This window comes from Ochlerotatus camptorhynchus, unplaced genomic scaffold, assembly GCF_037179485.1.
Source record: "Ochlerotatus camptorhynchus isolate MF236.1 unplaced genomic scaffold, CSIRO-AGI_Acam_v1.1 ptg000323l, whole genome shotgun sequence".
Taxonomy (NCBI): Eukaryota; Metazoa; Arthropoda; class Insecta; order Diptera; family Culicidae; genus Ochlerotatus; species Ochlerotatus camptorhynchus.
In genome coordinates, this window is record NW_027040811.1 from 1,881,996 (window position 1) to 1,906,414 (window position 24,419).

At 41.5% G+C, this 24,419-nt stretch overlaps 1 protein-coding gene across 5 annotated transcripts in view; it reads left to right on the top strand.

Annotated features, from left to right (window-relative positions):
• The window catches only part of jus (julius seizure), a 452,703-nt gene that overhangs the window by 109,303 nt on the left and 318,981 nt on the right, over window positions 1–24,419 (top strand). The gene's annotated exons all lie outside the window — the stretch shown is intronic.

Sequence of the window (24,419 nt, forward strand, 5' to 3'; positions counted from 1 at the left end):
AAGATATACATAGGCTTACGAGAGATATCAACTTTTTTAGATACAAAATCTTGAAAACATATGGGTCTTTCCAGCTCAAGTGGGTACACACCACCTGTGGTCGATGTCACCTATTTGCGCCAAATTTGACCAAAACGCTTATTTTGGCATTCTGAACTAACGCCTTTTATATTTGGCTCTGAAGTGCCTAGATCCCTCTCGGCTACAACCCTGGATTTTCGAGATCTTTAAAAAGTTAATCTTTCAGAAGAGATTGCTCCACAACCACATAATCTATTCGTGATCTTACAACGTCAATTTGAAGGTTTTTAATGTATCTCATAGGAACGTAGTTTTCATTTTTAGGAACACAATTGAATTATGGAAAGAAGTAAATGAATGAGCTAGTTATGATCTCATATAATGTGAACATGAAGGAATTCAAGGAGAAATAAATGAATAATAAAAAGCTTTGATTATTCACCATAAAAGCTCAAAAGTACCACTCACTCATCTGGTCATATCTCGAAAATCCATTTGTCCAAATCATTTGCCTTTGGAAACACATCAAGTAGAAGAGTTTTTCAAAGTGTGGTGAAAATTTGAGCCCAAAATATTAAAAAATAAAAAAAACCCGCTCATTCTGAAAAAAAGTAATTTTTTTACAATTTGGATACCTGCCGGTAATCAGTCTGTTTACTGTTGTTACTATAACAAAAACAGGATGTGGGTACACTTATGTGAATCTACATTAAAAAAAAACCTTCAAATTGACGTGCTAAGATTACGAATGGCTTATTTGGTTGTGGAGCAATCTCTTCTGAAAGTTGCAGTTTTTAAAAATCTCGGAAATCCAGGGTTGTAGCCCAGAAGGATCTAGATTTAGAGCGAAATAAAAAAAGGCGTTTGTTCATATTGCAAAAACAAGTGTTTTGGCCAAGGCTCAAATCGGTGACATCGACCACAACTTTTCAAAATTCTGTACCCACTTGAGCTGGAATGACCCATATGGGTTTGGGATCTCAATGCAATTTTTATTTTAAAATTAAGAATGTTAAGAATTGTGCATGAACATATATCTTGTAGATTTTCCTCATACATTTATGAAATTTATTCATTGTTCACTTTATCATGTTTCAAAGCCAGCATTTTAAAAAATTATAAAATTCAAACTGGCTGGTTCCCATGTCTGAGATTTAACTGATGATGAAATATTCAAAATCTAAAAAAGCTAGTTACAAAGTTCATTGAATTACCTAACTCTGAGAATTTTCTTAAGTTTGAAATGCTATATTTATGAGACCCAGACGCTATGTGTCTTAATTACAAAACCCATTGCTTGTTCAAAATCAGTAAGCTTTTAAGGCATCCACAATCGAGGTCCCAATCGTTGTTATGAAATAAATATAATACAATTTAAATACCATTAAAATAATAGCAAGCCTCATTGTCATATTATTGGTCACAGGAACCGAAAACAAGTTGCCTTGACGCAATTTGATTGAATAGCATCTTCGCGAGTTTTTATTTAACCGAAGCTTAGCAAAATAAAAAAAAATACAACAGCACGTCGGGCGCCTCATTGCGGAAAACTAAACCAAGATTTTTTTTTGTATGAATGCTTGTATGAAAAATGGTGGGGTTGTGTACAAGACACGACCGCATGGTTGACGTAGACTACTTTAAGCTATTTAGTGAACTTCTTGTTCATTTTTCTTGATATTTATTTAAAGTAATTAGTAGTAGTAAAATTTACATTTATTTGTTGATTCATTATGTTTTAACATTGTTTTTGCAGTACAATTGTTTAGTCTTTGGCTCTTCGTCTTTGTTCGGTTTAATTGATTATTCTAGTATGACGATTGCGTTTAGCGCTAATTTACAGAATACTCTTTTAAGGGTTTGTTAAGTTTGAGTTTTAAAATTTGATAGCCTACCTACTTAACCTAAAGCATAATCTAACGTGCCAGATTCCTGATGATCTGCTGATCGGATCGCCTACAGCAATCTCTGAACCTTGCGATGGAGTCAGCTCTCCGTAACTCCAGTGTCTGAAGACCAGCCAGGCGGTGGCCCTCACAATTTCTAGTCCGCGGGGGACTGTTAAGGATCATCCTAAGGATCTTGTTTTGGATCCTTTGGAGTTTGAGGTGATGGCATTTGGCGCAACTCTCCCAGATTGGTATCCCGTATTCTATTACGGGAAGGATGATTTGTTTGTAGATAGCAAGCTTATTTTTCAGGGACAGGGTAGACCTCCTGTTGATGAGTGGATACAACGTCTTATCACGATGTTGCACTTGGTTTTGGTTTTGTCAACGTGCTCCCCGAAAAGAAGCTTGCTGTCTAGTGTTAACCCGAGGTACACGACCTCTGCACCATTCCACGACTGAGACGTTCAGGCAGATCTTATTATTTTCAGACGGAACAAGTCTGGGAGATTTTGAGTGTGGAAAGATGATGACCTGGGTATTTGCCGCGTTGATACGGATCTTCCAGCTGTTGAAATATTCAGACAGGGCGTCCAGGCCTCTCTGAAGTTTGGCAGTCAGAGCTCCGATGACCCTACCCTTGTAGACGATGGATGTGTCATATGCGAACAGAGACAACGATCCACCATCAGGGAGAGCCGGCATATCGGAGGTGAACAGGTTGAATAGGATGGGGCCAAGGATGCTTCCTTGTGGAACCCCGGCACCGATGTTGAAAGCATCCGATGTGATGCCATTCAGAGAGACTCGAAACGTCCTGTCTGATAGATAGTTGTTTATTATCTTCACTAGGAAGATTGGAAGACCGTACTGCTGCAATTTGAACACCAGGCCATCATGCCAGACATCCAAAACCAGACGTCCAACAACGCCATGGTAGATGTTTTCGAAACAGACTAGTTCCGTCTGAGAATGTATGTCACTCGAGTCAGCTGGTGGACGGTCGAACGACCTTTTCGAAAACCAAACTGTTCTTCGAGTAAGATGTTGTTTTCTTCGACAGATGTTAGGAGCCGGTGGTAGACTGCTCTTTCGAACAGTTTTGATAACCCTGAGAGAAGGCTGATTGGTCGATAACTTGAAGGAGAGGACGGATCCTTCCCAGGTTTCCGGATGGGTATGACTTTAGCGGACTTCCAACACGAAGGGAAGTAGTCAAGTCTGAGGCACTGATTAAAAATCAGTGCCAGATGGTTGTAGAATCTGGAACTCAAGTGTTTGAGTTCCAGATTCAGGATGTTGTCGAAACCTGGGGTCTTCATGTTTTTAAATGATTTGATATAGGCCAACAGTTCGTCAGCCGTAGTCTCGGATTCCTCTAGAAAAATGTTAGGAATCTGATAAAAATTGGTTGCATTTTCAGCAACCTCAGATTCATGAGGGCTGACGATGTTTTGTCCGAGATTATGGGAGGTGACGAAGTGTTGACCTATCGCGGCAGCCTTCTCTTCAGGAGTTATCAGATGAACCACTGGGTCGCCGTAACGATCCAGTGGGGTCAGTGGTGGAATGGGTCTTGGCTTATTTTTAAGGATTTTCGTTAGTTTCCAGAAGGGCTTTGCATAATCTGGGAGAGAGCGGATCTTGTTAGCAAAATCTTGATTTCTGAAGTCCACCATCCTGGCTTGGATGGTTTTTGTAAGACGATTGCAATGGGTCTTCAAGACACGTAAACCAGAACGCTGGTATTGCCTTCGGATGGAGTTACGGAGTCTGATGAGATCTTTGGTAATTCTATCAAATTCTATGTATTGCTCACCTGTCTGGATACTGGCACGTTTTGTTCTCTGGCCCGGGATATCGCCTCCTCGATGGAACGCAGAAACCGGTCAACGTCTTCGGGCGTCTCCGGAAGGACACCGTAGTCGACAGTGGAGTCGACACAGTGTTGGAACTGCTCCCAGCTGACACGATGGTAGTTGCGTCGGGAAGCTTGGATTCGGTTGACCGGATAGTGGTCCGAACTCAGCTCCTGATGGGTCACAGGTGGTGAGATGTTGTCTCCCATGTTGCTGATGAAGATGTCTATGGTGGAGTGAACGCCAGACCGGCTCAACCGGGTGGGACAGTCCGGCGCTAATATGGTGTAGCGAGCCTCTTGCAGGTCGTCGTTCAGGATGGTGCCGTTTTGGTTGCGTCGACTGTTGCCCCAAGCCTGGTGTTTGGCGTTCAGGTCGCCAGCGATGATGTACTTTTCGCAACGTCGAGTTAGTTTGATGATGTCCCTCCGCAGGTCTGCTGCCAACCCGTCCCTGATGGTGACTTGCTTGGGGCAGTAGGTCGCAATGATGGTGATAGGGCCGACAGGAGTGGATACTTCTACCCCTAAAGCTTCGATGGTTTTCAGCTGGTAGCTCGGCAGAAGCCGACAGCAGAAGGCCACTCCTCCCCCCCCCCCGGGGCTGGTTCGATCAAGTCTTAGAAGCCGGAAGTCAGGAAGGTAGACGTTTACCTCAGGTTTCAGGTGGGTTTCGGTGATAACGGCAATGTCGATGTTTTGTTTGTTGAGGAAGTCAACGAACTCGATTATCTTGCTCTTGAGCGAGCAAGCGTTCCAGCTGGCGATCTTGATGGTTTCTCGGTTCTGGTTCTGCAGGAGCGCTTGATGATGATTGCTTCTGCCATGATGGTAATGAGTTCCTCTGTTGTGAGTAGCTCTTCGTTTTCATGCGATGGTGGGGTAACATCTCGATGCCACGATATTCCCGGTGGAGGGGACGAAACCGTTGCCGCATAGGACTAACGGCTCGGATTAGCCAAATGGATTGGTACCTCAGCAGTTGGCGGGACCGATGCAGCAGCAGCCAAACGGCTGTTGAGTGGTAGTGGCGGAAGAATCGGAATCGGACGCCGTTGGCTAATGGCGGGAAAATTCTGCTCATTGCGGATTTCCATGAATTCCGCACGCTTCGGACAAGACTTGCTGGTAGCTCGATGTGCTGCACCACAGTTGGCGCATTGTGGATCGGCGTTCTGCATCCTCTCGCATTCTTCGGGTGCGTGTTGGTTGCCACATTCGTTGCAGCGATGAGCCATGTGGCAATTTTTGGTTCCATGCCCAAACATAAGGCAGTTTGAGCATTGGGTGACGTTACGGGGGCGAGGTTGGTAGCGTTCCCACTTAACCACGATGAGGAAAAGCGCCCGAATACACTGCAGGTCCTTCAAACACGTTGTGTTTCGCTCGAGGTGGACCAAATACAGCTGGTCACGGTACCTACGGAAGGCTTCGTGCCAATTCATTTTGAAGACTTGCGTCGGCTTTAGGCCGTTCTTCTTCAGCTCTTCCGACAGTGCGGCGATTTCCGTGTCGGGCAGACCACACAGCGGCTTGTCCTCCTCGACGTCGTGAGAGAAATACTCCCATTTTTTCTGTTTCAGAGAGTGGCCGAAACCGGACAGGACTGCTTGACGATCAAGCAGCGAATGACAGAGTGGATCTCCTGTTGATGAGCGGATACAGGGATCTCATCAGGATGTTGCATTTGGTTTTCGTTTTGCCAACGTGTTCCCTGAAAAGCAGCTTGCTGTCGAGTGTAAGGCCGAGGTAGACTACCTCTTTGGATCATTCCACCACAGTAAGGAAATATGATGACCTTGTTCTTCACCACTTTTATACGGATCTTCCAGCTGTTGAAATAATCAGACAGGACATCCAGTCCTTTCTGAAGTTTGACGGTCAGAGCTCCGATGACCATACCCTTATAGATGATGGATGTGTCATCTGTGAACAGGAGCAACGATCCACCATCAGGGGAGAGCCGCCATATCGGAGTTGATCAGGTTGAACAAGATGGTTTCAAGGATGTTTCCTTGTGGAACACCTGCACCGATATTGAAGGCATCCAATATGATGCCATTCAGAGAAACTCGGAATGTCTTGTCCGAGAGGTAGTTTTTCATGATCTTCACAAGGAAGATTGGAAGACCGTATCGCTGCAATTTGTAGACCAGGCCATCGTGCCAGACATTATCGAACGCTTTTTCAACGTCCAACAATGCCATGGCAGATGTTTTGGATAGAGACTTGTTCCGTCTGAGAATGTTTGTCACTCGAGTCAGCTGGTCAACAATAAGGAAGCCAAACTCTTCTTCGAGCAACAAGTTGTTTTCATCGGCAGATGCTAGCAGCCGGTGGAAGACTGCCTTTTCGAACAGCCTCGATAACCCCGAGAGAAGACTGATGGGTCGGTAGCTTGAAGGAGAGGACGGATCTTTCCCAATCTTCCGGATGGGGATGGCTTTAGCTGACTTCCAGCAGTAGGTGAAGTCTGATTAAAAATCAGTGCCAGCTGGTTGAAGAATCTGTAACTCAGAATTTAATCGAAACCAGGCGCCTTCTTGTTTTCAGATGATTCGATATAGGCTTGTTGGTTCGTCAGCCGTAATCTCGGATTCCACAGGAAAATTGTTGGGAATTTGATGGAGGTTGGCTGCATTTTCAGCAACTGAAGTATCGTATGGACTAACCATGTTCAGTCCAAGATTATGGGAGCTGACAAAGTGTTGACCTATAGCATCAGCCTTCTCTTCAGGGGTTATCAGATGGGCTTGATTCAACGGCACAAGTGGTGGAATGGGCCTTGGTTTATTTTTAAGGATTTTTATTAGCTTCCAAAAGGGCTTGGCACAATCCGGGAGTGGCGCATGGCGTTACGGAGTCTTATAATGTCTTTAGTGGGTCTATCAAGGTTCAGAGTATTGCTCACCTGTCTGGAAACTGGCACGTGTTATTCCCTAGCTCGGGATATCGCCTCCTCTATGAAACTCAGGCACCGGTCTACGTCTTCGGGGGTATCCAGATGTTCCTAGTAGTCGTCAGGAGTGTCAACGCAGCGTTGGAATTGTTCCCAGCTAACGCGATGGTAGTTGCGCAGGGATGGTTGTGACCTGTTAGCAGAAAAGCCTACTTCGGCCACCACTGGATAGTGGTCCGAGCTCAGCTCCTGGTAGGTCACAGGTTGTGAGGTGTTGTGGCCCATGTTGCTGATGACGATGTTGATGGTTGGTCCGAGGCCACTCCTGTTGCAGGTCCTCGTTTAGATGGTGCCGGCCGTTGCTCCAAGCTTGGTGATTGGTATTTAGGTCACCGGCGATGATGAAGTTCCCGCACCTTCAGGGAAGTTGGATGATGTCTTGCCGCAGGGCCGTTGACGACCCGTCTCTGTCGTTGGTTTGCTGGGGTCAATAGGTCGCGATAATGGTGATTGGGCCAAGTGATGTGCTAAAGTACAATAGAAGGAACCTGATCGAGTGTACATATTTTGGATTTCGTACTTAGTAAAACTTGGCCAAATTTGGTTCCTAAATTAAAATGAGATATGAATATTAAAATAGAAACATATGACGAAACATAAACAAGTTCCCCACTTTAATTTTTGATTTATATAGGTTATTTTTTTAATTAATAATTTTAAAATACATAAAGTTCACTTGAATTCTCTTTAGAATTCTTAAGCAATTCACTAAAATTCGCTAGAAATTCGTTTCATGATGCATACAGAAAAAAATTCTGAATTTTAACTATCGCGTAAAATCTCCTTTCGTTTAATTTTGAGCTATACTTGGCATAAACAGCGAAATCGTTTACAAGCTTGTATACAATATTTCTAATTTATACGATATTGCGCCTGAATTTACACGAAGTAACGCGTAAATTTATGCCAAATCTAGCGTTAATTTTATGTGCGCTATATCTCCCAGAAATTTACATGAATTTTTCGAACGGTGCAGTTGAAATGCCCTTAACATTATTCTCAGAATTCCCTTGGAATCGTAGCCTCAAAATTTGATTTCCTTGGCATTTTTCACGGATCCTGGGATCTTCACTAGTTGGGGCCTCATAGCCTAGTCAGTAAAGGCACGGTATTACCAAGCCGGAGGCGGCGGGTTTGATTCCCGGTCCGGTCGAGGGAATCTTTCGGGTTGGAAATTTTCTCGACTTCCCTGGGCATAGAGTATCATTGTGCTTGCCACACAATATACAAATTCATGCATTGGTATTGGCATCGAAAGCTCTCAATTAATAACTGTGGAAGTGCATTTAGAACACTAAGTTGAGAGCACGCAATAAGCTAATATGCGCTAAGCAATAAGCTTGAAAATGCGAATAAGAAGAAGAAGAGGTACTTAAAAATTCTACTCTGAATCTGAACTAACACAAGTGACTTGCAGTGACAGTCTTAAATCCCTAAGAGTTCTTAAATTTTCTCTGAAATTACTTGGTGTTATCCCTGACATTCATTCTTAAATCTAAAGTCTTCTCTTAATTCCTTCGAAACAAAAAATCTAGTCAAGTCCAAGAATCTTAAAATTGTTCAGAGGCCTCTAAATCTTATTTTTTCCCCGATTTGTCATCGAAATTCACGGGTGACGGGCTCGGTAGCTTGGTGGTTACCGTTTCTGCTTACTTAGCAGAAGGTCGGGAGTTCAATCAGTCTTTCCTTACAATTTTTCGTTATGCCTAATTCTATCCCCATTGCTTATAAACCGCCAGCTACGTTTACGGAACGTATCTCATGGTTTTATCCTCCTCACTACCAACATACCTCCATGCAAACTCCTTTGACACTTGTGAGAGGTCGTAGAGTTCTCTGCATTTCTCTTAAGTAAGTGTCCAACAAACATTCCTTCCCATCCCCAGCAGTTGTAAGAACATCGCCAGGACAGTTCTCGATCGATGGAAATAGTGCTACTTCCATCTACGAGGCCGAGATCAATCCGAAAAATCTCGGTCAATACGGTAACGGACGGAGGCGTAAGTACTTCCAAACAATGGTCTAGGACTTGTACCACCTACGAATTTGTGCAACTTGTTGAAATTATTCGCGGGCTTTTCTCGATTTCCCGGTTCACTGGTCACCCTGCTCATCCCATACCTGCCCTATATAACGCTAACGGATGATGAGAATGATCAATAATCCAAGCTAATTCGATTGAACATTCCCGGATTACTGTCACGAAGGAAAAGGTCCCCCTTATTGTGATAACCATTGCCGATAACCATGGAACTTTTGAACTTCGTTAAATTCAACACGAAATGCATCAACTTGAACACTAAATACGACAGGGCATCGTTCGCTGGCTGTTACCGCGGGTATTGCCGATTGCCCAGGTACCCGGTTCAAGCTTCAGTTGGCTGCGGTGGCTCTTCTGTTCCATCTACTCTTGAGTAGATGGTGCGAATAAGAACGCCTATGTGATGTTTTGCTGTACCTGTTGTGGACATTAGTACATCCTTTTCGTTAAACTTGTTGTCAAAAGTTATCCTATTTAAAGTACTGATCTTCACAACATAAAGGGCACGATTACAGAGCATTATTAGATTTGATCAAATTATTCGCAGTTCTATTTGTCCAACGCTCCTCGTTGAGTAAGGGGTAGAAGATGACACACACACAAATTTCTGAAAAGAACTTTGTGAAGGGAAATTATTCTAAAGAAAACTCTTAGGAACATTTCAAAGAAATCCTGCAATAGCTTCAGAGCGAAAGTTCGAGGCAGTTAAAAGGTAGATAAATTTTGACCATATTTTTTTAGACCTATCAAACCTAGTTATCTTTTTGGTTCACTCGCATTTGAGCATTTCTACACAAGTAAAAACTCCAGGAAAGTCCAAATCTGGCACGACTCTTTTCGATCTGTATGAAAGTTTCAACATGTTTTCAGCCTTGGAGATTATGATTTTTCCACTGATCACGAGACTATTTTGACTCAAGACTAATTTTTGAAGAGGGCGTATGTGTTTTCACATATGAATTCTTCAAAACATTATAACTCTAAAACCGTTTATTGTATTAAAATTATGTCTGAATGTAGAGAATTTCATGTACATCTTCGACTTAGTACCTCTGTTGATAAATAATCACGAGAAGCTTATGGAAAGGCCTTATTTTCGAGAAAATACCAGTTTTCTAAACATTATTTTTACAATATCTCAAAAACGGCTACGTTTAGGATGTTGGCCATCAAGATCATTTTAATTTTTTATGACCTAAAAAACATATACTGTTAATGTAATATTCTTATTCATTCTAATTGTTCAAATTTGAAAAAAATCATGAAAACTCTTTTTAATTGTTTTATGACATAAGGCCATTGCAGGAAAAAAAAATCGTACGTTGGAATGAAGAAAAATTCACATTAAATATATTTTTTTTACAAAAAATTTAGCGGTATTTTTTTCAGTGTATGTTTATTTCCTTTAAAATCCAACAGATTCGCTAAAACTTCTTCTCAGACAAAATTTCGATACAATAAACGGTCTAAGAGCAAGAATTTTTTGAAAAATTCTTACGTGAAAACACATACGCCCTTTTAAAAAAATAGTCTTGAGTCAAAATGGTCTCGTGATCTGTGGACAAATAAAAATCTCCCATACTAAAGACATGTTGAAAGTTTCTTCAAAATCGAAAGGGCTCGTGCCAAGTCGTTTGCTCATTTGACAGAGAATTGCTCATTTGATTTTTCGCTAAATATCTTAAAAAATCCGGGATATTGCCAATCGAGATTTGTTGGTCACCATGTTTATGGCTCATCCCATATTTGAATCACCGTAATGATCTTAGTCAAATAATCACGTTTGTGTTTATGGAACAACCAGAGGCGTCGCGTGCCTCATTTGTTTACCTGTGCACCAAACTTTGTTCGTTATATTTTACCACCACATATTAGTTTTTGTTTTTATGTTTCAATGCTCCATGAATTCGAAGGACATATTCGCTATTACTATATTAATCAATACCGTAACATTTGAAGGACCTATCATCTTGTGTAAACAAAACTTGTATGGCCCTTTTCGCGTTAACCGAAGTAGGAGGAATGGCAAAACTTAAATAATTCTCGTTTTTATCACAAGGAAGTCGAAGAGTTCTCTCTCGACTGAAGCGTAATGAAGAATATCCGTCAAACACTTCCGAAAACATTTCTTGATACAAAACAATTTCATAATCTAGAGAAAATTCATGAAGTCCCCTGGGTAGCAAACATGAATTAATCAACTCTCGATGAACATTTCAAATGGTCCTATCTGCATTGATCGATTCTCTTCATCGACTTTCTCTTTCGTCAATAACTCAGCTGCAAAACCTTTCCCTGTTGTATTTGACATTTTGGACGCTAGATAAGAACCTCCTTTATCAAAATATGTGGTATAATTAACGCGAAATCTGTTTGCATAGCAGTGGTTATGAAAAGAGAAAGTCGATTAAGAGAATCGATCAAAGCAGATAGGACCATTTGAAATGTTCACCGAGAACTCTTTATTCATCAGAACAACACTATCAGAATGGACCAGGAAAGCTCATAAGTTTGGACAGGCGCACCGGCGCAAGCACCAGAGACATTTGATTGAGAGATTTACAACTGACAAGAGAATGAGAGCGAGCTTCTGCGCTCTCTTTCTCCATTAATCTCTTTGTCTGCAATCAGATATCCAAGTGCACAGCAAGAAATGCACACTTTAGGCACCCATACATCACAAATATTCTTCTAATTTAAACTCACACATTCATACCGGTATGCAAGTATGATACACGTCCAAAGCGTACCAAACTGCTGTTTCCGTGTTGCTCCCGTTTGACGCGTGACTGCTGAAAGTTTCAATTACAACTAGTGGTGCAAACCGCCATGTATTGTGGAAAATTTGTGGTATGTTTCAAGAGGTGATAGAAGGTCTGCTTGGCTTACATCAGGCATTTGAACATTCACAAACTTGCTACCCAGAAAAGCTCGCTTTAGGTGCACTATTTAACGAGTTTTGTCATGGTAGTGTTATTGACATGCTTAGAAATCAATGCATTAGGGATTAGGGAGACCATCCGAACTGAATTTAATCCTTTTTGAAGCAAACCAAGGTCGAAGATTCAATTGAGCAACACTATAAATTAGTGTATTCATGGTCACTTGTGGTCTGGAGTAAAGAAGTAGTGCTATAATGTGGGCCTAAAATCTATGAAAATATAAGCGATTTTTTTTAATTATTCACACCTGTGCCGTGCACACTGCACAGGTTGCACATGTGGACGCGACGCCACTGGGAACAACTCACAACATTCCACAGCTACTTGTGACATGATTTTCCTGTCAAAATGCTTACAAGTATTTCTCGTAGCCCTATATTCGCCTTTAATACTGATAAGCAACATCAATCTTTTATGCTGATATATAAGGGAAATGGATGTAATGTCGGCCGTAATGCCCCTAACTTGGACCCATACATAAATTCAGCTATCGACTAAATTTTCAATAGCGACCAAAAATATCCATTAGTACCGTCCCAATGACGCGTTCATCTAGATAAAATAGATAAATAGTAGATTTTTAGCGATGGGCCCAATCTTAGATCCATAGGCCAACTGATCATGAATTTGTAAGCATTAGCAGGCCAGAATAAAGGTTTTGGGACAGAAGGTCGAAAGACAGAAGGTCAAAAGACAGAAGGTCGAAAGACAGAAGGTCGAAAGACAAAAGGTCGAAAGACAGAAGGTCGAAAGACAGAAGGTCGAAAGACAGAACAGAAGACCGAAAGACAGAACAGAAGGTCGAAAGACAGAAGTTCGAAAGAAAGAACAGAAGGTCTAAAGACAGAAGGTCGAAAGACAGGAGTTTGAAAGACAGAATGTCGAAAGACAGAACAGAAGGTCGAAAGACAGAACAGAAGGTCGAAAGACAGAACAGAGGGTCGAAAGACAGAACAGAAGGTCGAAAGACAGAACAGAAGATCGAAAAACAGAAGGTCGAAAGACAGAAGGTCGAAAGACAGAAGGTCGAAAGACAGAAGGTCAAAAATAGAAGGTTGAAAGACAGAAGATTGAAAGACAGAAGGTCGAAAGACAGAAGGTTGAAAGATAGAAGGTCGAAAGACAGAAGGTCGAAAGACAGAAGGTCGAAAGACAGAAGGTCGAAAGACAGAAGGCCGAAAGACAGAAGGTCTAAAGACAGAAGGTCTAAAGACAGAAGGTCGAGAGGGACAAAAGAAGGTTGAAAGACAAAAGGTCGAAAGACAGAAGGTTGAAAGACAGAAGGTCGAAATACAGAAGGTCGAAAGACAGAAGATCGAAAGACAGAAGGTCGAAAGACAGAAGGTCGAAAGACAGAAGGTCGAAAGACAGAAGGTCAAAAGACAGAAGGTCGAAAGACAAAAGGTCGAAAGACAGAAGGTCGAAAAACAGAAGGTCGAAAAACAGAAGGTCGAAAGACAGAAGGTCAAAAGACAGAAGGTCGAATGTTAGAAGGTCGAAAGACAAAAGGTCGAAAGACAAAAGGTTGAAAGACAAAAGGTCGAAAGACAGAAGGTCAAAATACAGAACAGAAGGCCGAAAGACAGAAGGCCGAAAGACAGGAGACCAAAAGACAGAAGGCTGAAATACAGAAGGTCTAAAGACAGAAGGTCGAGAGGGACAAAAGGTCGAAAGACATAACAGAAGGTCGAAAGACAGAACAGAATGTCGAAAGACTGAAGGTCGAAAGACAGAAGGTCGAAAGAAAGAAGGTCGAAAGACAGAAGGTCGAAAGACAGAAGGTCGAAATACAGAAGGTCGAAAGAAAGAAGGTCGAAAGACAGAAGGTCGATTTTTCTTCTTTTATACATGATCAGTTCCTTCGAAAAATTTCGAAAAACTAATATGATACCCATAATGTAGAGTATTTGACAGTTTGTTTTTGAACTGGTGGTCGACATCTTTGATTCCAAATGGCGTCTGGTATCGATTTCCCGCCTCTACACGTCGTTCCCTTTCCGAAAATACCCATATTGTGGGGTATTTGACAGTTTTTCTTGAACCGATGGTCTCCATCTTGGATTTCAAAATGGCGTCTGGCATCGATTTCCTGCCTCTACACGACATTTCTTTTGCCGACGCCGGTGGTGTAGTGGTAAGCGTGACTGCTTTCTCACCCCAATGGGTCTGGGTTCAATCCCAGTCGAGGTCGGTGGGATTTTTCTAAGGCATAAAAATCTCTGGTCACGTCTTCCTTCGGAAGGGAAGTAAAGCCGTTGGTCCCGGCCCATGTATGTTGAATGGGTGCGATATCCTACGCAGGTGTGGAAGCTGCCTTCCTGCACATTCGATTGCCGTCAATGGATGGCAATCGATGTCCGTCGGTGATTGGCACTAGATTGTGGAACAGAGACCGACGTTAAATAAAGAAAAGAAGACGTCATCCCTTTTCCGAAAATACCCATATTGTAGCGTATGTGACAGTTTTTCTTGAGCTGATGGCCGCCATCTTGGATTTCAAAATGGCGTCTGGCATCTATTTCCAGCTTCTACACGTCGTTCCCTTTCCGAAAATATTATATTGTAGGGTATTTGACAGTTTTTCTTGAATCGATGACCGCCATCTTTGATTTTAAAATGGCGTCCGAAATCGATCTTTACACGTCATCCCTATTCCGTTTCTTGTTCTCACATTGCACAGCAACATCTTATATTGAAAAGCCTTCCAGAAATAAAATATTAAGGAAGTTCATGTGCATATTAGCGCAGCGTAGTGAGAGAGTGCTTAAAAAATATGACCACCATCCAAAAGGACTTGGTCACCTGAACAACTTTACTGAAGACAGTAACCTTCTAAATATATGGCCAGGATTTTGAGATACAGCTTATATATGAAGTTCATGTGCACACTAGCGCTGAGTAGTGAGAGAGTTCTGAACTAATATGGCCACCATCCAAAAGGACTTGGTCACTTGAACAACTTTGCTGAAGACAGTAACTTTCTATATGGCCAGGATCATGAAATATTATGTGTTGGACCTAAGATATATATATTATAACGCCCGTCATAAGTAACATAAAAGTGGAGCGCCTCTAGCGGCGTAGTTCCCAATTAAACCTGAACCCAATGACCCAGGTTTGTTGGACTATCTCAGTACAACAACTTTGCCGAAGACAGTATAGCTCTATATATTGTAACAAATGAGATAATCCACCACAGCCCCCATTAGTGAAAATCCCATAAGCTGTGGGTATCCTTATTCGCGGTTCCTTATTCACGCCCCCGTTACCCCGGCAATAAGGATTCCTGACTGTATATCGGTTTGCTATGGAATGGCTGTATTGTTGAAGTTGCCACTAGATACTTTTGGTGAAAGTGAAAGCCATGTCCCGTTTATCTCATTGAATACAAATGCATCACTATAGAGTGGTGAACCCTATATTGAGCCTAGTTAAAAGTGACATTCATTTTTTAGACTTAAACAGGATTTCAATGCACTATCGACTAGAAACTGGCAAAACCCATCCACACAGGAAAATGCTTGAAAAAGAACCATCACCCTAGATGAAAGTACCTACACAGGCGTATACGATAGGTTATTAAATAATAAAACCTGACGAGCTGCTCCTGCCCATCCATCATCAACTTCGTAATGGAGGTAGTTCATAAAATCGCTATGAGGTCTATAAAAGATCCATCCCCCTACTTGCACAGGTTGGTTCTCACGTCATTTGAACCAACTGGAGCGGCGACAATCCGGATCGGGATGCTAAATAAACCGAGTGAATAATGGAACACGTGTAGCGAACCAACGGAGGAGGAACGTCTACAGAGCCCAGCCGTTTGCAAAAGCTCGACAGGTTTTTGCTTAATTAGTTTGTGAAGGAAATTTCATAACTAGGCTTGTGGCTCATGGTAGGTAATATTTATCTGGGAAATTTCATCACCAACGCCATACACGTATGATATAAAATACAACCCCCGGTGAATGATGATAGTTTTAGTAGAATGGTTGCTCGCCGTCATGTCGTCATAGAAGAAACTTTTCGCTTGAATTGGCAGCTGCTGAAACTTTGGGCTAGTTTAGACACTTGTTGCTTTAACAGGTTAAGTTCTAATGCATTTATGAAAATTCTAACCGCCTCTAGCAGATAATGGCCTTCCGTCAACATTCGGAGAGTTCTTCGAAAACGGTAAAAGTCAAATCAGTGAGCAACCATATCTTATGATTTCGTTTCCCCGTCATTCCGGGTGGTTATTTTTTCCGAGAAAATCCCACGAAGGCCAAGAGTCCCATTAGTTCCATCGTCGTTACGGGTATCTTGCTACCGTCGAATCGTGACGAAAATCTCCCACCGGTCACAACGGCGAGCAAACGCGCAACATATTACACGGCGAACGAAATGAGGACAATCCTCCCGGGCGATGATGATTAACGTGAAAATTAATGACCGTCTGACAGACAGGTCTCCGCCGCACCTGTAACTTCCTGTCCGACGTCACAATTTTGCGAATTCGGTATCATTTAATGGGCAGCGCTTACAGCTGTGATTCGCATACAGATATGGGACACGTGTCAATAGGCATGGGTGAAAGCACTGCAAACAGGATTAATAACACCCAAACCTTCTTAAAGTAATACCGCAGTTGGGTTATACGAGAGAAACCTCATTACACATGACGCCGGAACAATCAAATGCTTTAGTGCCTGCTTCCGAAAACAATAGACCTTGCCGGCGCTCGTTGCCGGGTGAGGTTATGTACCACATAGGTTCATGAACAATGACGACGACGACGATGACGATAAAAGCGTGCATTTGGGGGCGAACCTAACCTCATCATTATGCCATAACTATACACACACGAACACGCATTATTCTGTTGTGTGGATACAAATATATTAGCTGCTATTGCTCCACACCGGCGACATGGACCAGTAAAATTTCATTACAACCGACACATACAAGAGCATCGTTAGTGTAGGAACAGGTTTCGATTTGTTCGTTAGTGGGAACTGTATAATAACAGCCAGTCAGTCTCGGGGGTAATTTCGGATTAAGCGCAACAGAAACAATGTTTTGAATATAGTATGTGACATGTTCTGTTCTGTAGCGACTACGACCGACCGACGAAGTGATAAGGAGAGGTTGGCATTTTCGATTCAGAATCGACGGGTTAATTTTCGAATGTATGTATAGGTCTATCTAATGCATGTTTTCGAGTGAATTCGTGCAGTTCCGCCTGTCAGCTTTCGTGAGTGAAAATCGATTCGGGATTTGGAGGTTATGGTGTTTGTTTGGAGTGTAATTTTCAGCTACATACTACCAAGCCTCAATGCAAATTTTAAATTGGATTCGGTTGGCAAAATACTTACTTTTGGTTTTCTTAATCATGGGTCCCTCGTGACCAGTTCCAGGCCAAATAGGTTTGAAAATATAAATTTAAGACTCGACCTTCTCCGATTTGCATTTGAAACTCTGCATAATTACGTTTTAATTTGTGCCAGGCTACTTTTGTTGGGCGGAAAATCTTGTTCTAGTGCTAAAAAGGGCTTAGAACCCAGACTTTTTGTATTAAATTAAAACTTCTTTTGGAATAGATATTTTGCATGAAATGTTACAGCTAATATTTTTAAACTGGCCTGTTCTTGAATTTTTTGCGGTCCAGATTTGCGCTTGTTAAACCGCATATAATGCGACTTATGGATGCTGAATTTAATTTTAGAATATATGCTAAAATAGTTGATGAACTCCAGAACCGTGTCGAACTCATGATCGTTGAGGTTAAACATATTGAGGTCATCTGCATAAGCTAATACCTTCATAAAAGTATTGGCCACGAAGCGTATAAGCGGTTCTATGTACAGAACAAATAACGCCATACTAATTAGACACCTCTGGCATACTGCAGACTTCACGTGACATTGGTTAGTAATCCATTGAAGAGCACTTTGGAACTTGCATTGCAGTAAAGGTTTTCAAAACAGTTGATAAAGGAATTTGGTTAACTCTGTCGAAGGCCTTTTCTAAATCAAGGCCTTTGAATCTTTTGGTTTGTCGTATACACGAAGGGTTTTGTTGCGTAATTTTTTGACGTAGGACTACGTCTGTGATTTCTATGTGTCTACTTTGTGAAAACCGAAAGTGGAACATGTAACGAAATTATGAAAGATTTTGAACGTTAATAACTCAGCTGCCCCTGGACCAATTTCAATAATTTTATCACCAATCGATCAGAAATATTTCATCGATAGAAATTCCTCCGTTTACAAGAAACTATTGAAAAAGTGGTAAATGTCAAGCATTGTCCAAAAGCGTCGAAATAACTAACAAATCCACCAGTTACGTACATGCATATGCTGTTTCCCCAACACAGTCATCAGAGAGTCGTTAGTAGATAGACGCGCAAGTCAAAGTGGCATTCGCCTCCGATCTTTGGGAGTGTGCGAATAGGGAGGAGGCAATTGCGTAACATGTTGCACACTCATCGCCTTATTCAGAACCACACGCCCCCAACGACCACACAAAATGCTCTCCAGAGTTTCTTGTAACCAAACTTGGAAGCAGGGGTGCAAGTGATTTTGATCGATTCTCTTCTTCGACTTTCTGTTACATTAATAACTCTACGGCAAACACATTCTTACGTTTGTTGTCCTGGATGATAGAAGAGTATAGTAGAAATAGTGCGAAATAGGTTAGTGAAGCCATGGCCATCAAAAGAGAAAATCGATGAAGAGAATTGACTTTCGCCCCTCTGCTCCTAGCCCCTTAATTCAGTCGTTGTCATAGCAATTAAAACTAGCATCGCACCGCTTTTGGTTCTTGGGTTACACTAGCTGGTTACAATTCTGCTGTTCGACATTTTCGAAAGATCACCAAAAACACGAAATTACAAGACCAATTATTCAATTAACTTTGGTTTGTTTTTTTCCGTCGATCTTGTTTTCCGTGCTGAGCACCAATGCTACCGACGTGCCAGGAAGGCAGCTCCCACACCTGGACCCTACCTATCGACCCATCAACTCATGAACCGGGGACCAACGGCTTTACTTCCCATCCGAAGGAAGGCGTGATCAGAGATGTTATACCTCAGAACATCCCGGCGGCGCCGACTGGGATTGAACCCAGGCCTGCTGGGGTGAGAGGTAATCACGCTTACCACTACACCACCGGCGCCGTGTATTCAATTAACGATTTATCGTAAAGATTTTTCCAGTTATTCGATTAAATATTTATCGAATTTTCAAGTATTCGAAAGCGTGACCGACATCCCTTCTTATTTCTACTCTTTGATTTAGCGCAGTAGAGAAGAACCATGACGTGAAACAGGATCGTAAATTCACCGAAAAAAATGTTAAGCGTCTTTCTGGTAAAGACTAAGATTTATCAACTTGTTGAAAGAAGGAGTTTAACGAGATAAACTAAAAAGGGGATGGACACTGATATTCTGCGGCCTTTCAAGCTGTCGCAGACACCAGTTCAACCCCTGTCCAGCAGCATCCATCATCAGCAATTTTATATTTTTCTGCTCTCATACGCTCTCAATATTGGAGCTAAATTTTATGCTTGATATTGATTTTACAAGCTCCTTCGATATTGCGAGACTATTCACAACGTGTAAAGTTGAAGCTGAGAGTTGACTCGACGTAAAAATGATTCCTTTGCATCTCGTTTTCTTAGAGAGAGGAGGCATAATAATGCTATCTCTATTTTCTCTTCACCGATGGCAGACACGAAGCGACTGCTGCCAGCCGTTATGGAAGATTCGGTTGCGTTCGGGTGGAAAACAAAAATCACGAATTTCAAACTAACCACAGTTTGGTGAGATTTGCAGCTGGTGAGTTTTGTTAGCTTGATATTCTGAGCTGCGATATCAGCCGTAGTTGTTTGCTTGTTGATTTTTGTAAAATCAAGTGTAAACTTGTTCCTTGGTGAGATTTGATATTTTTCCGACACTGATAGCTTATAATCCGCGTACAACATACTGATTGGTCTTTTGTGAGCTATATCATGTTGTTAAATAATTTATTTGATTAGTCCCAATCGAATTTACTTTACAGAGCCGAGGATTCTTGTTCGCTATACAATAAATCTTAAAACTATTGTCAATAACCGCTTTATCTTCCACTATCCAATAAGCCTCCTCCATCATAACGGGAGCCGCTTCCAGTGGTTTCATTGTATGGCAGTATCGCCAACGGGGTGCCGAGTGCTTCCATTGCAGCAATGGATGCAAAACGTGGTCAGCACTCACACACTCATCACATAACGGTTGCTTTTTAAAGTCGACGACGTATAGACGGAAAGAACTGTCGATGAAGAACAATGAGGAGGACCACACAATGGTTGCTGACGAGGAAACAGACGAGCGTGTGACACACATCGCGAGTGGCCTGCGAACTGTTCGGTAATTTTTTTGCAATTCAATTCAATTGCTTTTCAGCTACTTTGAAACTATATCTCCACTAAAATGACAAGAATTGATCATTCAAACAAGGTTGAGCATGTTTTGAAATTATTTTCAAATTCAATAGTCTATAAAATGAAGGTCACAGTTTTACCGAACGTTCAGCTGTTCTGATTTCGGTAAAATTTACCGAACACGGAAACAAAATCTTAGTGTGTATTGTATTCAATATCCATTAATTTGGACTTTACGCAACACATTTCATTGAAAAATTACAAGGGACAGCCCTATTGGGTTGTGCGCAATAGTGACATAGGACTAAGTGGTCTTATACAAAAAATCTTATTTGTTAACTGCAGCAGGAGCAGAAGTGTTTTGTGTACTTGTGTGTTTATACTCTTTAGTATGACGCGCTTGACATAGATGGCCCACAGCGACTCACGAAGAGCTACTGATTCCGATCCATACCAGTGCGGCTTCTTCCTCCCTCTATGGATGCTCATGTGGACTGCAGCTCGCTGCTTGCAGGCAGCTTTTCGTTGTGTACTGGAGAACAATGTTCAATGCCACGCGCCGGAAGCACTTCTGCTGCTGATGCCGACGACCGGACACCACCCCACACACGGTGATTAGAACTGAATCCCATCAGCGGTTGAGGCCAGCCTTGATAGCTAGCTGCTTGCGGGGATCCTTTCGTTATGTACTGGAGAACACCACCACTCACCTCGCGGTGATTGAATAAACACCGGATGGAATTCGACTTTGAAATCTGTGTTAGGGAAATTGCTTTTCGAAGGCAATCGTTGATAAATTTAATTATCATAACAACAGTTGCACATTCGTAAAATTTTCAATAGCGACATTTTGAGAAATGATGAAGTCTTAAGTTAAGCAGATGCGTAGAGACATTTCTGATCGATTGGTGATCAAATTATTGGAATTGGTCCAGGGGCAGCTGAGTTATTACGGTAAAAAATCTTTCATAATTTTGTTACATGTTCCATTTTCGGTTTTCACAATGTGTACCCCATATAGAAATCACAGACGTAGTTCTACGTCAAACATTCTTCGCCTGCCGACGGTGTTTCAATAAATTCATTCAAACATACGTAATAAAACTGTTTCTCTCTGTGTGTTGGTTGATTTAAAAGAAACCTTTGATTTTTTAAGAATCTAGAAATTCTGTGTTTAGCGTATTCATTCCACCACACACTGATATCGTTATGATACATACCCTTCCTTTTACATTCTAGAAAGCTCGTATTAGAGAATCACATACATTCTCATTAAAAATGAGACTTGGATTAATTTTCCAATAGCCTCTTCCACGAAGGTGGAGCAAACTGCCATCAGGTACCTGATATTTCACCATGAATCTTCATCGATGCATTTTAGTGAAGCGTAGTACCGATCTAATCGGGATTTGGAGACACCTCAAATAAAAGTAAAGTTGTGTATTAACTAAAGTTTCCAAACCTGTGCAAATATTTGCATTTCTACTGTTTGAATCTGATCTAGACAAAACACAGTTGAAATCGCGACAACATTCCGTTTGTTGGTTGATAAATGCGGAATAATATAAGTAGTGAACATAATGTTCCGTTCATTTTTATGGCCTAAATCTGATGCTGTAAAACATTAATTAAATTCAGTTGGTATATTGTTATTGACATTATACGTCCTTCGGAACTCATAATGGCGTTATCAAAGTTAACGCTTTTTTTTTAACAAGAATAGCCGTCACGATAGTGGCATGAGAGAGAAGAAACCCACAATCCTCAAAAACCACCTCCTGTAACACGATGTCAATATCGTTATTCCATACGAAATCTCTCAGAAAGAGACTTCTTTACAAGAACGCGGAAATGAACCAGCGTCTGGCTGAAAATCTCCTTCATAAAGACAACTAACCAAACTTCTTTACAAGCGTGTTAATAGCGTTGATATTAATTAAACATACCATTCCTGGAAATACCATTACTTTGATAAGCACTCACTCTCTCAAATTGAATTCATGCTCAATATTGTACCAAGGGGTAAGTCACTCAGCACATTGTGCCAAAATTAGATTCGGCACAGCTTGGGCACATTCATCGACACTCCTTCGGCACAGTCTCTTAGGCATTGGATTGTTGTAAATAAATTGGAAGCGCTGCTGGACAGCTAGGTGTCATTGAAGTTGTTCACAACATTACGTCCTGTTTGACTGTATATCCAGGAACAGCCTCTAATTGAATATACCAGAGGACCACCAGTTCATTTATCGGTTCACTTATAAATCTAAATACGAAATGTAGGTTCTAGAGTGAACTGAAGAGAAAGAGTTAGTTAATCAAACCCCATTAGTGCTCTTAATTCAATTAATGGTGCAACTCTCACAAAACAAACTACAGAACTCATATGCATCGTCTTCTATAGTCGGTCCACAACAATGTTCCCCGCCTGTTCCAACTTTTTCTGGCCGCTGATAGACCGTTGCTTTTCACATCACGAAAGGCTAGGATTCTGGTCTGCCTTTGAGGGTTTTAGATCTAAAACACAGGACTTTTATTGTCCTATGAACACAAAACACCAAAACTTTGCATACCCGACACTTCCCGCGTCACCCTCAATCCGATTTATCCTTGCGATTTCAAACCAAAACATTCAAGGTGTACAATGTGCCGGAATGGGTATTTTACAAATAATCGCAACTTGGTCTATGACCGGCATAATCGGCACACCTGCGGCACACCTGCGACACACTTGCGGCACACTGACAAAAAAGATGACCCAAGACTAGTGTGCGGAAAGACCTACCCCTTGGTTTGTACCGTAATTATGCGCCCTTCTTTGATTGTGAACGGTTGCTAATTGTTTCAGTTACCTGCTGATGCCTTGTTTTGACGTAGGATTACGTTCGGCAAACATTATTGGGGGTGCAATTTCAAAGAAACCAAAATCGGTCGCGTTGCGAAAAGCGGTCAGGTTTTGACCACTTTTAACTCTGTCAATAGCGGATGGATTTGATTTCTAAACAAGCCAACCGATTGGAAATTTTTCTACGAATCTGCTTAAAATTTTTGATCAATTTTCAATAGGTCACTATTGAACAAATGGAGATCAAAATTATCGCCGATTGCCTGCGAAAAGCGCTTTCCCTAACACAGATTTCAAAATCGAATTCCATCCGGTCTCGCCGAACGGTGCTTATTCAATCACCGTGTGGGGTGATGTTTAGTCGGTCGTCATCATCATCATCAGTAGCAGCAGCAATGCTTTCGACGCGTGACGTTGAATATTGTTCTCCAGTACACAACGAAAGGCTATCTGCCAGCAGCGAGCTGCAACCATCATGAGCGTCAATTCCCCCACACCGCTACTGATCGGATTCAGTATCTCGTCGTGAGTTGCTGTGGGCTTTCTATGCCAAGCGCGTCACCCTCGATCCAACCAACATACCAGCCTCATCCCTGTATAATACCCTAATAGCTCAGCATTACTCAACCATCACGACAAAACGATTCTTTTAGGACCACCATCAATTATTGTTGTTAAGAGTTAATTTTCATTGAACGTTCGCTCGCTTTGTTGCCAGCAACATCACCCTCAAAGCTCTTTGATCATTATCCAGCAACCAAACGTTTGTGGTCAAATGCATAACAGTATTGAAGTGGTACATAAACATTCTCGCAATGACCAAATACCACATGACCTTGCCAATTAACCAGAAGTACTTCGAATTAAGGTTAGGTTTTCTCCAAGACGCTAGAAAAAAAGCGAAAAAATCTCGAATTTATTAGATTGATTGTGAATCTCTCACGAATGGAAAATTTTTGCAAGAAATTTGTCCGATCAATTTTCGTTTTTTTTTTTATCAATGTGCAAGAAAATGCGTAATTTTGTCATTAGAAAACGAGGCGTTTCCGTTATGGGAAAAATGGTTTCCCTAACACAGTCGCCGAACATTGAAACCGAGCACGTAATCCTACGTCGAATCTACGGTCGTGTCTTGGATACAAAGTCTTACTTTTTAATTATGTTGAATTCTCCTCAAAACTCCCACGACATTATCCTATCGTGTTATAAGTTTGATTTTCCATGAAAATTATGAATGAAAATCCAACTTCAGATTCAGATTACATTAGAATTCTTATCACAATTCTCTTAAGATCTATGTCTCACAATTCTCTTAAGATCTATTCTTAAAAGTTTTTGTTAGCATTGCTTTGGAAATTTGTCACAATTTACTTGGAATTTTGGAGTTTTGGATATTTTTTGAACTATCCTCTTAGTTCTTTTCAGAGAATCTTCGATATTTTTCTGGACATTTTCTCACAATCC